General features: G+C 37.9%; 1 long non-coding RNA gene across 1 annotated transcript; it reads right to left on the bottom strand.

Annotated features, from left to right (window-relative positions):
- Window positions 1-580: 580 nt before the first annotated feature.
- On the bottom strand, window positions 581-15152 carry LOC141566412 (uncharacterized). The gene is made up of 2 exons (XR_012489300.1): window positions 14785-15152; window positions 581-4405 (listed from the first exon to the last, which is right to left on the bottom strand). It is a non-coding gene; the product is annotated as an uncharacterized LOC141566412 (long non-coding RNA).
- Window positions 15153-15433: the final 281 nt, after the last annotated feature.

Genomic DNA, 15433 nt, shown 5'->3' with positions numbered 1-15433 from the left:
GCAATATTTACTCTCTTCCCTTCTTAGGGAGAAGCCCAAGCAGGTATTATGAAGCACAGCCAAGCCCCAGACTGTTCTGTTTGTTCAGAGTGATTGGGAGCATGGAATTCTTTATCAGCCACAGTTGTCTGTCCCCCAGGCTCTGCGCATCTTTAAACAACCTTTTGAGATCTTCACGTCTTTGGACGGGTCTGGGACTTGGTCTTCCCGGTGCATTCCACCTGACTCCTCCAAGCCCTCACCTCCCTCTGAAATCCCAGATTCTTTCTTGATCCTGAGAAATCCCCAAGCCTGTATGTCGCCTGCAAAAGATCTGCTCATGAGGAAGCTCTTTGCCAAGTCCTTGCAGGACTAAGCCCAGTCTGAGGTATTATCTTTCTCCCTCCTCATAATGCCCTCCCTTTAATAATGTCTTTCTTCTTACGGTAGTTAAGTCTGCTTAGTCTGTTAAATTAATCTATAGATCTAACCTGCCAGTCCATGCATGAGACTCAGGTCTCAGGGCATATTTCTTTTTTGTTTCAAATTATTTATTTATTTTTATTTCCACCACTTACTTGTAAAACAACAACAACAACAATTTTTTTGGTCACAAATGCACATTTAATTTTTTTTCATATATCCTTATGAATCACATTGAGAGACAAAAATCAGAGCAAAAAGGGAAAAATGAGAGAAAAAGAAAACAAAACAGAGGGGGGAAAAGTGAACATAGAACATAGCACTGACTTACATTCAGTCTCCGTAGTTCTCTCTCTGGATGCAGATTGCATTTTGCAATCAGAGTTTATTGGGATTGCCTTGGGTCACTGAACTGCTGAGAACAATTAAGTCTGCCAGTTGCTAAATGCACAATCTTGCTGTTACTATGTATAATATATTGCCAGTTCTGCTTGTTTCACTCAGCATCTAGTCATGTCAATTTTTCTAGGACTTTCTAAAATCTTTTAGTTTTTCATTTTTATAGGACAATTATTTTCCGTTATCTTCATAGACCATGACGTATTCAGTCATTCCCCAATTGATGGAGAATCTACCTGTTTTCCAATTCTTTGCCACCACAGAAAGAGCTACCTTGAACATTTTTGCACATGTGGGTCCTTTCCCCTCTTTTATGATTTCTTTGGTATATAAACCCCATAGTGACTCTGATGAATCAAAAGATATGCACAGTTTTATAGCCCTTTGAGCCTAGCTCCACATTTCTCTACAGATGGTTAGATCATTTCACAGTTCCACCAACAATGTATCAGTGTCCCACTTTCCCACATCCCCTCCAACATTTATCATTATCTTTTCCTGCCATTAGTCAATCTGAAAGACATGAGGTGGTTCTTCAGAGTTCTTTTAATTTGCACTTCTCTAATCAATATTGATGTGGAATATTTTTCATATGACTTCATAAAGAAGGTTTTAACTTCTTCATCTGAAAATTGTCTGTTTATGTCCTTCAACTGTTTATCAATTGGGGATGACTTGTGTACTTTTAAAGTTCTTTATATATTTTAGAAATGAGGCCTGTCTCAGCACACTGGCTCTAAATTTTCCCTCCAGTTTTCTGCTTTTCTTCTAATCTTGGCTACATTGGTTTTATCTGTGCCAAATCTTTTTAATTTAATGTAATAGAAATTGTCCATTTTGCATTTTCATAATATTTTCTATTTCTTATTTGGCTATAAATTCCTCCCTTCTCCAAAGATCTATAAGGTAAACTGTTCCTTGCTTTTCTAATTTCCTTAGAGTATCACTCTTTGTACCTGAATTGTATATCCATTTTGAACTTATTTTGGTATGGGGTGTAAGATCTATGATGTGTCTCTGGCATATTGTTTTTTAATTTTCCCAGATATTAGTATTTGTGCTGGTTTATTTTATAACTTGCAACTTTCCTAAAGCTGTTAATAATTCTATCAAGTAGATTTTTGGTTGATTCTCTAAGATTCTCTCAGTATACCATCATATCATCTGCAAAGAGTAATAGTTTGTATTCTCATTTCTTTCATTTCACATTTCTTTAATTCATTTTCATTTTTCTTACTGTTAGAGCCAACATTTCTATTGAATAATAGTGGCGACAACAGTTATCCTTGTTTCATCTCTAATCTTATTTGAAATGCATCTAGCTTCTCCCCCTTACAGATACTACTTTCTGATGGTTAGATGGATGCTGCTTATCGTTTTAAGCAAAACTCCACTTATTCCTATGCTCTCTGATGTTTTTTTTTTTTTAAATAGGAATGGATGCTGTTTTTGTCAAAAGCTTTTTCTGAAAATATTGAGATTATCATATGATATCTGTTATATTTGTTATTGATATGGTCAGTTATGTCAATAGTTTTCCTTATCTTAAACCCACCTTGCATTCCTGGTATAAATTCCACTTAGTCATAGTGTATTATTTTATAGATAAATTCTTGTAATTTATTTGTTAAAATTTTATTTTAAAATTTCCCCTCAATATTTGTTAGGAAAATTGAATGTAATTTTCTTTTTCTGTTTTGGCTCTTCCTGGTATAGGTATCAGTGTGATATTTGTGTCATAGAAGGAATTTGGCATGACTCCTTCTTTGCCTATTTTTCTAAATAGTTTACATAGTATTGGAATTAATCGTTCTTTCAGTGTTGGTAGAATTCACTTGTAAATCCATCTGACCATGGAGATTTTAATTGAACAAGACATCAGTGAACTTTCAAAGATGGACCACTTCATTGTCGATGGCACCACTTAACAGGATGCTATTTCTTTCTCTTTATCTTTTAATAAGGTCTACTTTTGCATTTTCTTTATCTAAGATCAAAATTGCTACCCCTGCTTTTTTTTTTTTTTGCTTGAAGTGAAGCATAATAAATTCTGCTCCAGTATTTTATACTTACCCCGTATGTATCTGTTTCAAATGTGCTTTTTATACAACATATTATAGAATTCTTGTTTTTAATCCACTCACCTATGCATTTCTATTTTATGGGAGTTTTCATCCCATCCATTTATGATTATCAGCTGTTTACTTTCCTCTATCTTACTTTCTCCCCTGTGTACACTTTTGTTCTCTATTTCCATCTTGTCCCTCTTTAGCAGTTTTATTTCTGACTCACTCTACCCTCAACCTGTCCTCCATTGTATCGCACTTCCTCCCTTCTCTTATTGTTTACCTCTTACTTCATTATAGTGTAAGAAAACTTCTATGTGTAACTGAGTGAATGTCATCCCCTCTTTGAGCTAAAACTGAGCAGATTAAGCTTTACAAAATGTTTACCGCCTTCTTTCTGTCCCTTGTAATAGATCCTTTGTCTCTCTTCCTGAGATCTAATTTATCCCATTTTACCTCTCTTTTTCTCTTCTTCCAGTACATCCTTTTCCACCCATTAATGGAGATGGTTAAGTAACCAAATGGGGCAGCAAGTAGGCACCCTACTCCCTTCAGACAGGGAAGCATATGTCAGGACTATATATAAATGCATAAAAGAGCAGGAGTGCACAGTTCAATTAGGAGACATTAGGAAATTCCTGGACAATGCTTCAAAGTTTCTCCATGGTTACCTGGGGAGGGCTGTTATCCTTGTGAGAGATGGATTGCTTTGGTAAACATCTCACCGGTTATGATAAGCAAAGCCCAGGAGAAATAGGAAAAACCCCCTCATTTTACCATATATAATCTCATTAAATGAAATCTGCAATCAGAACCAGAAAAGGAGGTCAGGAAGTTTACAGTTGGAGCACAGATCAGGCCTGTCTCTTAGCAGTAAGTGTCCCTTTCCTGAGCCTGAGGAGGATGATAATGAATGCCCCCTCCCCCACCTTCGGGCCCACCCTACTCTTATTTCTGTCCTGATTTACAGCCTCCCAATGTAAAAAATGAAATAAGAACTGATGAAAAGCGGGATCAGAAATATAAAACAAAGACCACAGCGACCCCTAGCCAACAAAAAGCAATCAATTATGCTCCATCTTTACTTCAAAACGTTTTGCACCAGGCTAGAGATGAAGAAGGCACCAAGGGGTGGGGAGGATTGTATCCTGTTATAGAGGAGGATGACTCTTTTATCCAGGGCAGAGAAGACGGAGACATGAACCACTTCCCTTTAAAGTCTAACCCAGCTCAGGACTCGGATCACAAATGCGGGCCATAGCACCTTTGGCTATGTCACAATCTGAAACAATGTCCTGGCGATTCTGTGATCCAGGATGGTGCTGACCCCAGGACGGGCAGTGTTCTGGATGGCAGAATGTTCAGACCGGACTCCGTTAACTGCTGCTCAAGCTGCTCCAGGGACAAACATGAAGTTTTATGCTTTGAGCAACTTAGCAGCCCTGGGGCTCTTGCAGAGACTGGGGATCAACTCACACTTACTGAAGAGACATGTCTCCGGATATTCCAATGTGCCAGAACAAGGAGGGGTAGGATTCCTGCAGAAAAGGGTGAAAAGGAAAGCTTTATCCAAATAAGACAAAAGTCTGGGGAGCCCTCACTGACTTTGTGGCTCGATTACAGGATGCTGGTGGGAAATGTAGCAGGTGCAGCCAGAACATTAAAGGCTTTGTTTTGGGAAAACTGTACCACAGATTGTCATTGGGCAGTGACTGGGCTGAGAAGAGATTGTACCATAGAAGAAATGATTCAGAGGAGGGACGGAGCAGGTTCACAAGCACATCATGCTGAGCTGGTGTCAGAATCTGTGGTTGCTGCTAAGAAAGGGCCAAGAGGGACTTGTTACACTTGTGGTAAACCAGGACACTTTAAGAAAGACTATCGTTCCCAAGTAAGGAAGCAGGCAACGGGGCTTGACCTGAAACACCATGCTCCAATGTAAAAGGAGGGAACACTGGGCTTCAGAATGTGGGAGTCATGGGGCCATTGGGCCCCAAAACCAACCTGGGGAATGACAGCCCACGTAAGGCAGATGTAAATCAGGAATGGAAGAACAGGGACGCAGCTTTAGACATCAAGGGACACTCACAGTACTAATACTCAGGAGCAAAGATTTTTACCACCTATCCCCTCATGCCTATGCTACAATCTCAAGGAGGAACACAACTAAGAATTCTTGTTATAAATCCTTCAGTACCGCAGTGTTCATTAGCCATCCTGGTCATACAAATAGATGAGGAAATCCTGTGTCTATAACTGTGATTAATATTGGAAACATATCCTAACAAGAGATAATGAATAGCTCAAGGGAACAGTCATTCCATCTGAACTTACAGATAAACAGAAGATAATAAATGTGCATTAGCCCCACAGAGGGGTCCAAATTCAGAGGCTGTTGTACAAACTTTACACAATGTTCATCCTCCTCCCTTCTTTTCCTCAATTATATTAGGTTTTTTTTTGCTCTTTGTGAGATGTACTGTCCTTTATTTTTCCTCCTTTTTTCTCTTTTCCCAATACAATCCCCCTTTCAGCTCTACTTTCTTTTTCATATTATCATAATAAAATCAAATTATACTCACACTCACACTCCCTATGTATACCCATAACAGAAATATAGTTCCCAAGAATTCTTTTCCTTTTATCTTTTTAAGCTTCTCTTGAATTCTGTCTTTGTAGATCAATTTTTTTTGTTCAACTCTGGTTTTTTTTATCTGAAATAGGTGAAATTCACCTGTATCACTGAATGTCCATCTTGTTCCCTGAAATGCTCATTTTAGCTGGATAGCTTATTTTTGGCTGTAATCCAAGTTCTTTTGCTTTTTGGAATATCGGATTCCAGGTCCTTTCATCCTTTAAGGTGGAAGCTTCTGGGTCCTGGGTAATGCTGATTATGGCTCTTTGGTATTTAAATTGTTTCTTTTTAGCTGCTTGCAGTATTTTTTCTTTGGCCTAATAGTTTTTAAATTTAGCCTTGATATTTCTTGGATTTTTCATTTTGGGGTCTCCTTAAGGTTGTGACTGGTGAATTTTTTCAGTGGCTATTTTACCTTCTGATTCTAGGACATCAAAGCAGTTTTCCTTTATGATTTCCTGTAAGATAATGTCTAGGTTCTTTTTTTTTTTTTTTTTTTTTTTCATCATGGCTTTCAGGAAGTCCAATAATCCTTAGATTGTCTCCCCTAGATCTATTTTCCAGGTCAGTTGTTTTTCCTAGGAAGTATTTCACATTTTCTTTCTTTCTTTCTTTCTTTTTTTCTTTCTTTATTTCTTTTCATTTTTTGGTTTTGTTTGACTGATTTTTTTTTTTTTTTTTTTTTTTACCATAAAAGCTCTTTATTGTGGAGTTTCTTTCTTTTTTAAAAAAAAAATTTGTTCTAACCTTAGTTCATGAATTTAGACTTTGTGGTACAATCAGGATCTGTATCTTTCTTCAGGGATTATCTAGACCTTGCTTAGTTTGGTTTTGTATTTTCATGAGTTTTCTTATTGCTTTCTCTGGTATTGCATGCTTATTTTTCTTTTTTTTCTTTTTTTTTAATTTTATTTTATAATTATAACATTTTTTGACAGTACATATGCATGGGTAATTTTTTACAACATTATCCCTTGCACTTACTTCTATTCAGATTTTTTCCCTTCCTCTCCCAACCCCCTCCCCCAGATGGCAAGCAGTCTTATATATGTTAAATATATTACAGTATAATTTAGATACAATATATGTGTGTAGAACCTAATTTTTTGTTTCACAGGAACAATTGGATTCAGAAGGTAAAAATAACAGTTTACATTCATTTCCCAGTGTTCCTTTTCTGGATGTAGCTGGTTCTGTCCATCATTAATCAATTGGAATTGGATTAGCTCTTCTCTATGTTGAAGAAATCCACTTCCATCAGAATACATCCTCGTACAGTATCATTGTTGAAGTGTATAATGATCTTCTGGTTCTGCTCGTTTCACTCAGCATCAGTTGATGTAGGTCTCTCCAAGCCTCTCTGTATTTCTCCTGTTGGTCATTTCTTATAGAACAATAATATTCCATAACATTCATATACCATAGTTTACCCAACCATTCTCCAATTGATGGACATCCATTCATCTTCCAGTTTCTAGCCACTACAAAAGGGGCTGCCACAAACATTTTGGCACATACAGGTCCCTTTCCCTTCTTTAGTAGTTCCTTGGGGTATAAGCCCAGTAGTAGTATGGCTGGGTCAAAGGGTATGCACATTTTGATAACTTTTTGGGCATAATTCCAGATTGCTCTCCAGAATGGTTGGATTCTTTCACAACTCCACCAACAATTCATCAGTGTCCCAGTTTTCCCACAGCCCCTCCAACATTCATCGTTATTTGTTCCTGTCATCTTAGCCAATCTGACAGGTTTGTAATGATACCTCAGAGTTGTCTTAATTTGCATTTCTCTGATCAATAGTGATTTGGAACACTCTTTCATATGAGTGGAAATAGTTTTAATTTCATCATCTGAAAATTGTCTGTTAATATCCTTTGACCATTTATCAATTGGAGAATGGCTTGATTTCTTATAAATTAAAGTCAATTCTCTGTATATTTTGGAGATGAGGCCTTTATCAGAACCTTTAACTGTAAAAATTTTTTCCCAATTTGTTACTTCCCTTCTAATCTTGTTTGCATTAGTTTTGTTTGTGCAGAAACTTTTTAATTTGGTGTAATCAAAATGTTCTATTTTGTGATCAATAATGGTCTCTAGTTCTCCCTTGGACACAAACTCCTTCCTCCTCCACAAGTCTGAGAGGTAAACCATCCCATGTTCCTCCAATTTATTTATGATTTCATTCTTTATGCCTAAATCTTGGACCCATTTTGATCGTATCTTAGTATGTGGTGTTAAATGTGGGTCCATGCCTAGTTTCTGCCATACTAATTTCCAGTTTTCCCAGCAGTTTTTGTCAAATAATGAATTCTTATCCCAAAATTTGGGATCTTTGGGTTTGTCAAAGATTTGATTGCTATTTTTATTCACTATCTTGCCCTGTGAACCTAACCTATGCCACTGATCAACTAGTCTATTTCTTAGCCAGTACCAAATGGTTTTGGTGACTGTTGCTTTATAATATAGCTTTAAATCAGGTACACTTAGACCACCTCCCTCTGACTTTTTTTTCATTAGTTCCCTTGCAATTCTCGACCTTTTATTCTTCCATATGAATTTTGTTGTTATTTTTTCTAGGTCATTAAAATAGTTTCTTGGGAGTCTGATTGGTATAACACTAAATAAATAGATTAGTTTGGGGAGTATTGTCATCTTTATTATATTCGCTCGGCCTATCCAAGAACACTGAATGTCTTTCCAATTATTTAAATCTGACTTTATTTTTGTGGCAAGTGTTTTGTAATTTTGCTCATATAATTCCTTACTCTCCTTTGGTAGATATATTCCCAAATATTTTATACTATCGACTGTTATTTTGAATGGAATTTCTCTTTATATCTCTTGCTGTTGAATTGTGTTGGTAATGTATAAAAATCCTGAGGATTTATGTGGATTTATTTTGTATCCCGCGACTTTGCTAAAATTCTGAATTATTTCTAATAGCTTTTTAGCAGAGTCTTTGGGGTTCTCTAAGTATACCATCATGTCATCTGCGAAAAGTGACAATTTGATTTCTTCATTTCCTACTCTAATTCCTTGGATCTCTTTCTCGGCTCTTATTGCCAAGGCTAGAGTTTCTAGTACTATATTGAATAGTAATGGTGATAGTGGGCAACCTTGTTTCACTCCTGATCTTACAGGGAAAGGTTCTAGTTTATCACCATTACATATGATGTTTACTGAAGGTTTTAAATATATGCTCCTTATTATTTTAAGGAATAGTCCATTTATTCCTATACTCTCAAGCGTTTTTAGTAGGAATGCTTGTTGGATTTTATCAAATGCCTTTTCTGCATCTATTGAGATGATCATATGGTTTTTATTAATTTGATTATTAATATGGTCAATTATACTAATCGTTTTCCTAATATTAAACCAGCCCTGCATTCCTGGTATAAATCCCACTTGGTCATAGTGTATTATCCTGGGGATGATTTTCTGAAGTCTATTTGCTAATATCTTATTTAAGATTTTAGCATCAATATTCATTAAGGAAATTGGTCTATAGTTTTCTTTCTCAGTTTTCGATCTACCTGGTTTAGGTATCAGTACCATGTCTGTGTCATAGAAGGAATTTGGTAGGACTCCTTCAATCCCTATTTTTTCAAATAGTTTACATAGCATTGGAGTTAGTTGTTCTTTAAATGTTTGGTAGAATTCACCTGTAAATCCATCTGGTCCTGGGGACTTTTTCTTAGGAAGTTGGTTAATAGCTTGGTCTATTTCTTTTTCTGAGATGGGACTATTTAGACTACTTACTTCTTCCTCTGTTAATCTGGGCAAGCTATATTTTTGAAGGTATTCTTCCATTTCATTTAAGTTATCGAATTTATCGGCATAAAGTTGAGCAAAGTAGCTCCTAACTATTATTCTAATTTCCTCTTCATTAGTGGTGAGTTCACCCTTTTCATTTTCAAGACTATCAATTTGCTTTTTCTCTTTCCTTTTTTTAATCAGGTTTACTAAGGGTTTGTCTATTTTGTTAGTTTTTTCATAAAACCAACTCTTAGTTTTATTAATTAATTCAATAGTTTTTTTTACTTTCAATTTTATTAATCTCACCTTTTATTTTTTGAATTTCAAGTTTTGTGTTTGTCTGGGGGTTTTTAATTTGTTCCTTTTCTAGCAATTTTAGTTGTAAGCCCAATTCATTGGCCCTCTCTTTCTCTATTTTATGCAAGTAGGCCTGTAGAGATATAAAACTTCCCCTTATTACTGCTTTGGCTGTATCCCACACATTTTGGTATGATGTCTCATTATTGTCATTTTCTTGGGTGAAGTTATTAATTATGTCTATGATTTGCTGTTTTACCCAATCATTCTTTAGTATAAGATTATTTAGTTTCCAATTAATTTTTGGTCTATTTTCCCCTGGCTTTTTATTAAATGTTATTTTGATTGCATTATGGTCTGAAAAGGATGCATTTACTATTTCTGCCTTACTGCATTTGATTTTGAGGTTTTTATGCCCTAGTATATGATCAATTTTTGTATAGGTTCCATGAACTGCTGAGAAGAAAGTATATTCCTTTCTGTCTCCATTTAGCTTTCGCCAAAGATCTATCATATCAAACTTTTCTAGTATTCTATTTACCTCTTTGACTTCTTTCTTATTTATTTTGTGGTTTGATTTATCTAATTCTGAGAATGCAAGGTTGAGATCTCCCACTATTATAGTTTTGCTATCTATTTCCTCTTGCAGCTCTCTTAATGTCTCTTTTAAGAATTTAGATGCTGCACCACTTGGTGCATACATGTTTAATATTGATACTGCTTCATTATTGATGCTCCCCTTTAGCAGGATATAATGCCCTTCCTTATCTCTTTTAATTAGATCAATTTTTGTTTTTGCTTGATCTGAGATGAGGATGGCTAGCCCTGCTTTTTTGGTTTTGCCTGAAGCATAATAGATTCTGCTCCACCCTTTTACTTTTAGTTTGAATGTCTCACCCTGTTTCAGGTGTGTTTCCTGTAAACAACATATAGTAGGATTCTGACTTTTAATCCAGTCTGCTAACTGCTTCCTCTTTATGAGGCAGTTTGTCCCATTCACATTTATGGTTAGAAGGACTAATTCTATATTGCTTGCCATCCTATTAACCCCTGCTTATGCTTTTCCCCTTTCCTTCCCTTTTACCCTCCTATCCAGTATTAAACTGGTGAACACCACTTGCTTTTCACAGCCCTCCCTTTTTAGGATCCCTCCCCCACCTTAAAGATCCTCCCCTTATTTTACCCCTTTTCCTCGAAATTACTGTATTCCCTTCCCCTTAGCTTACTCCTTCCCTTTCACTTTTCAATGAAGTGGAAGAAGTTTCACCATAAATCGAATATGTCTATTGATACACGCTATGTTCATCCCCCTCCTTTCTTTCTCTCAGATATAATAGGTTACCTTTGCCTCTTCATGAGATGTAGTACCACCACTTTACACTTTTTTATGATATAATCTCCTTTCCACCTCTAGTTTCTAAGACAAATTGTACATATGTTCTTTACATATTTTTTTGACAGAAGTATAGTTCTCAAGATTTCTTTTTACCTTTTTAGAAATCTCTTGAGTTCTGTATTTGAAGATCAAACCTTTTATGTAGGTCTGGTTTTTTCATCAAAAATAGATGGAATTCATTTATTTCGTTAAATGTCCATCTTCTTCCCTGGAAAATGATGCTCATTCTTGCTGGGTAAGTTATTCTTGGCTGCATACCAAGTTCCTTAGCCTTTCGGAATATCATGTTCCAGGCCATGCGTTCTTTTAATGTGGATGCTGCTAGGTCCTGAGTTATCCTTATCGTGGCTCCTCCATATCTGAATTGCTTTTTTCTAGCAGCTTCCAATATCTTTTCCTTTGTCTGATGGTTCTTGAACTTGGCCACTATATTTCTTGGCGTTTTGATTTTAGGGTCCCTTTCAGTAGGTGATCGATGAATTTTTTCAATGTCTATTTTACCCTCTGTTTCCAGAATGTCTGGGCAGTTCTCTTTGATAATTTCCTCGAAAATGGTGTCCAAGCTCTTTTTTTCCTCCCATTTTTAAGGGAGTCCGATTATTCTCAAATTGTCTCTCCTGGATCTGTTTTCCAGGTCTGTTGTCTTTCTAATAAGGTACTTGACAGTCTTTTCAATTGTTTCATTTCTCTGGTTTTGCTTGACCCCCTCTTGGTTTCTCCTTGAGTCATTCATTTCTACTTGTTCCAGTCTAATTTTCAATGATGTATTTTCTTCAGTCACTTTTTTTATATCTCTTTGTAATTGTCCAATTGAGTTTTTATCTTCTATGGAGTTTTTTTCCATTTTATCCATTTTATTTTTTAGAGAGCTGATTTCTTTTTCCAGCTCTCTAATCCTGTTTTCCTTGGAGTTGTTTACCTTTTCCAGCTCACTAATCCTGTTTTCCTTGGAGTTGTTTACCTTTTCCAGCTCACTAATCTTGTTTCTCAATGATTTGATTTCTTTATCCACTCTGTCTTTGAATGCATGGGATGACTTCTCCAGACTCTCTTGCCAAGCTTCCCTTTCCTTTTCCCATTTCTCTTCCAGCTTTCTTGTGAGAGCCTTTTTGATTTCCTCCATGAGGTTCTTTTGCATTGAGGAGCAGCTTATATCCCTCCCAGGGGATACATCTGGGGACAGTCTGTTCCTAGTCTCCTCAGCATTTGAAGTCTGCTCCCTCTCCACACAGAAGCTGTCAATGGTTAGAGCCCTTTTGAATTTTTTGTTCATTTTGTCAGAGTAGGAATCAAAGAAAACAAACTGACAAGAGAAACAATTGGTCTGTTTTGCGGGGGATGGGGCTGGATGGTATTAATGGGCTTCCTCTACAGACTGGGGGTAGGGCAGCAGAGAGCCACTAACAGAACAGCAATGACTGTACTGAGTCTGCGCTCTGAGGCTCCGAGAACGCACCGAGTCAGTCCAGGTGGGGGTTGGGGGTGGCCGGGCTCTGAGAGACGCTGGCTTTCTGGGGTTTCAATCTTCACCTCCGGTGTTTACACCCTCTCTGTCGCTCCTGGCTTGCTGCCAAGACAGAGCATCCACACTGGGGCAAAAGCCCTTTCACAGAAACGGCAGAGATCACACCCCTCCCCCTCTGGTCTGAGCTGTGTGAGCTGCCTGTCTTGCTCTGGCTGCCTGCCCTCAGTCTGCGCCCAGTCTGATTGACCCTCCCCCGAACAAACACAGACCTTTTCTGGCGACTTTCAAGGATGTCTTCTCTTGGTGATTATTTGTGGATTTCTTTCTGGGTCAAGCATTAAGTCAGAGGCTTGTCATGAAGTAAGTTCTGAGAGAAAACGAGGAGCTCAAGCAGCTGTCTGCCTCCACGCTGCCATATTGGCCGGAAGTCCTGTTTGACTGATTCTTAAAATCTTATTGAGTCATTCACTTCCATTTGTTCAATTCTAATTTTTAATTTAATTTAATTTAATTTAATTTTTAATTAAAATTTAATTTAATTCTAATTTGGTGATCTTTTTTAGTTCCTTATTTGGTCAATTGAATTGTTTTGTTCATTGTATTTTTTTCCCATTTCACAAATTCTGTTTTTCAATGAATTGGTATCTTTTTTGTATGTGTTTTGTAAGGAGTTATAACCTTTTCCCATTTCATCAAATCTATTTTGTAGGTAATTGTATCTTTCCCATTTCAACAAATCAAATTTTAAAGGAATTTTCCTCAGATAATTTGTTTTTCTTTTTCCATACCTCATTTTACCCCCATTTTCCTTCTAACTCTCTTTTAAGATCCTTTTTGAAATCTTCCAAGAAACCTTGTGAAATGGGGACCAGACCATAAATCCTTTTGGGACTTCATCTGGAGTTGATTCATTTTTAGGAACTTCAGAATTGGAGGTCTGCTCTCTCCATAAAAGTTGTCTATGGTCAGAGTTATTTTTCCTTTTTTGTTTATTTTTTAGGAGTTAAGATCTGCTCTTAAGGCAAAATTGTGAGAAGTAATGTAGTTTGCCTTGGGGCCAGTGATTCTGACTGACTTCTGGTGCTGGGCAATCAGGGCCAGGTGCCTAGTTCTTCCTGTGCTCAGTGCCTTAAAATTTGTTTTTTTTCTAATTGTTTTTGGGTGATTTTATAGCAAACCTGCTAACACCTGCTTGCAACCAGGACAGAGTAGCCTAAGACTCTCAGAAGATTCCCTGGTGCATGAAAGCTGCAGTGCTCTAGTTTCCCACCCCAGCTTCTTGCCTTGGGCTCCCTGTGCTGAGGTCTGGGCTCTCAGATTGTCCCCCTGCCCGTCTGAAACAGACCTATTCTTAATCCAAAGTATCTTCTTCTGGGAATGTGTTGTACCCCAGATATTTGTGGGCTCTTTAATTCCAAAACCAATTTAGAGCCTTAATCTGCTGTTAGTTTGAGAGAAGTTCAGAGAAGGTCACAGAGAGTCGTGTCTGCTCTCTACCATCTTGACTCCACAATCCCTCAGTGTTCTTCTTCAACAATTTGGCATTCTCTTTTCAGTTTAATTCTCAGAACCCCAGCAGTTATTTAAACTGAGGGTTTGTCTCCTAAGAGAATATCAAGGCACTGAATGGTCATGGTCTGGAGGCCGGCTGCTGCTTTCTCTGGGCATTGCCTTTTTCACAAATCACAGGGGAAGCTCAGGCCAGGCAGCTACAAACATTCTATGGACCCACATGTTCTGGTTGGACCATGGTCTGTTCACTGCCCGCCTCAATTTTCCAGGCTCTAAACTTTTGGTTTAGGCTTTGGTTAGATCTCAATAATGCCATGGCTATTAGGGTTGGAAGGAGTTGAGCAGACATCTGTTCCTCTCCTCAACCACTATTTTCTAGTTTAGGAAACTGAAGCCCATAGAATGTGAACTCCTAAACCAAGGTGTCCCTTCTGACCACTCCAAGCAATGGGGAGATCATTACTTTGAACCTTCTTTGGACTCCTGTATCAGTTTCTTGCATGGAAGATACATGTTATATGTTAAATTGTTAGTTATATTTTCATGTGGACAGGGTTTAAGTACAGTATTATACTTTGTACATCCCACAACCCCAAGCACAATGCTGAGCTGGGAATACTTAATAAATATCTGTAGATTGGGTGACTGGCCACATGAGGGCATGAGCAGCCCAGTACATCCTTAGCTAACACAAGGACTGACTAAAAGTGTGGGGTCTGTAAAGTATCCATCCTGCCCTCCTGGGCCTAAACGTTGTCTCCCCATTTTCACTTCTCTGGGTTTGACAGATGATTTCTAAGAGGCCCGAGATTGAGGCTTAAGCTCCCGAAAGAGGTGATATTCATAAAACACTCACCTAGAAAGCTTGTGCAGGCTGCAATCAGGAAGAAATCCAAGGTTCTGACAGATGCCAATCAAATTATTGACCTTCAAAGTCCAAGTTATTGGGCATTCCAGGTGCCAGACCAAGCCAGGCTGAAAAGGAACTACCTGGACAATGTCAGAATGTTCTTCATCAGACTCTCCCAGCCAGATAACTCTGGTGGAATATTCTTCTGTTACAGCCCAGAAGGCCCCTCCCCAGGACAGAGATCCCTCATTTCCTGGTGAGTGATCAGAGAGCTCCTTGCTACAGATCTTAAGACCATCAGCTGGAGCACAGAACTGATACTAGTGGACTGAGGCATGAGAACAGAACTGCTACCAGTAAATTAGGGCTCAGGGAACATCTGTGGGTAGCAACAGGAAATGAGCCGTGGCTGGGTCAGAGATGGGGAAGTGAGAGAGAGCTTGGGGAGGTCAGAACCAGTGTGATTGTTTCAGTCCATTAACATGCAATGGGAAAAACAAAATAAAACTGCTTTCTGGATTGCCCCTTTGAGTCACTCTGGCACAGTACCAGCTTCTGGGCTGCTTCCTAAGGACAGATGGGTGAATCTTCCTCCCCTCATTTCCATTCCATGATGTCTGAGACTGGGGGTCAGTTTCCCTAGCTTCATTAAGAT

This window comes from Sminthopsis crassicaudata, chromosome 4 (assembly GCF_048593235.1).
Source record: "Sminthopsis crassicaudata isolate SCR6 chromosome 4, ASM4859323v1, whole genome shotgun sequence".
In the NCBI taxonomy this organism is placed as follows: domain Eukaryota; kingdom Metazoa; phylum Chordata; class Mammalia; order Dasyuromorphia; family Dasyuridae; genus Sminthopsis; species Sminthopsis crassicaudata.
This window is presented reverse-complemented; position numbering and strand designations above follow the sequence as displayed.